Source organism: Lupinus angustifolius, chromosome LG01 (assembly GCF_001865875.1).
Source record: "Lupinus angustifolius cultivar Tanjil chromosome LG01, LupAngTanjil_v1.0, whole genome shotgun sequence".
NCBI classification, from domain to species: domain Eukaryota; kingdom Viridiplantae; phylum Streptophyta; class Magnoliopsida; order Fabales; family Fabaceae; genus Lupinus; species Lupinus angustifolius.
In genome coordinates, this window is record NC_032009.1 from 9,547,288 (window position 1) to 9,547,864 (window position 577).

Below are 577 nucleotides of genomic sequence, written 5' to 3' on the forward strand. Positions count from 1 at the left end.
GGTTTTGAATTTGTTTGGCTAGACATTTAAAAGATTTGTATGCATCGCTCTTTGATACTAAAAACAAAGTCCATGTGAATCTAGAAAAATCATCAACTATTATCAAAGCGTAATAACTTCCACCAAAACTCATAATTTGCGACGGTCCAAACAAGTCCATATGGAGAAGCTCCAAAGGTCTAGTAGTGGATATCACATTCTTTCTATTAAATGAATTCTTTACTTGTTTACATTTTTGACACGTACATTTTTGACACATGTCACAAGAATCCTGAGTTTTAAAGTTGAGTTTTGGTAGACCGATAACCAAATTAGTTTTAGATAATTTTTTTAGATGCTTCACATGAATGTGAGCGAATCGTCTATGCCAAAGCCAGATGTCATCTTCTTTTGAAATAAAACATTTTGAAAATAAGGAAGTGACATCCTCCAGATTAACCATATAAATATTGTTTACACGATATCCGACAAACTTTATATTATTAGATAATATGTCACGAATTGTACAACAATCAGAATCAAATGACACACGATTACCTTTGTCGCATAGTTGGTTGATGCTCAACAGATTATGTTC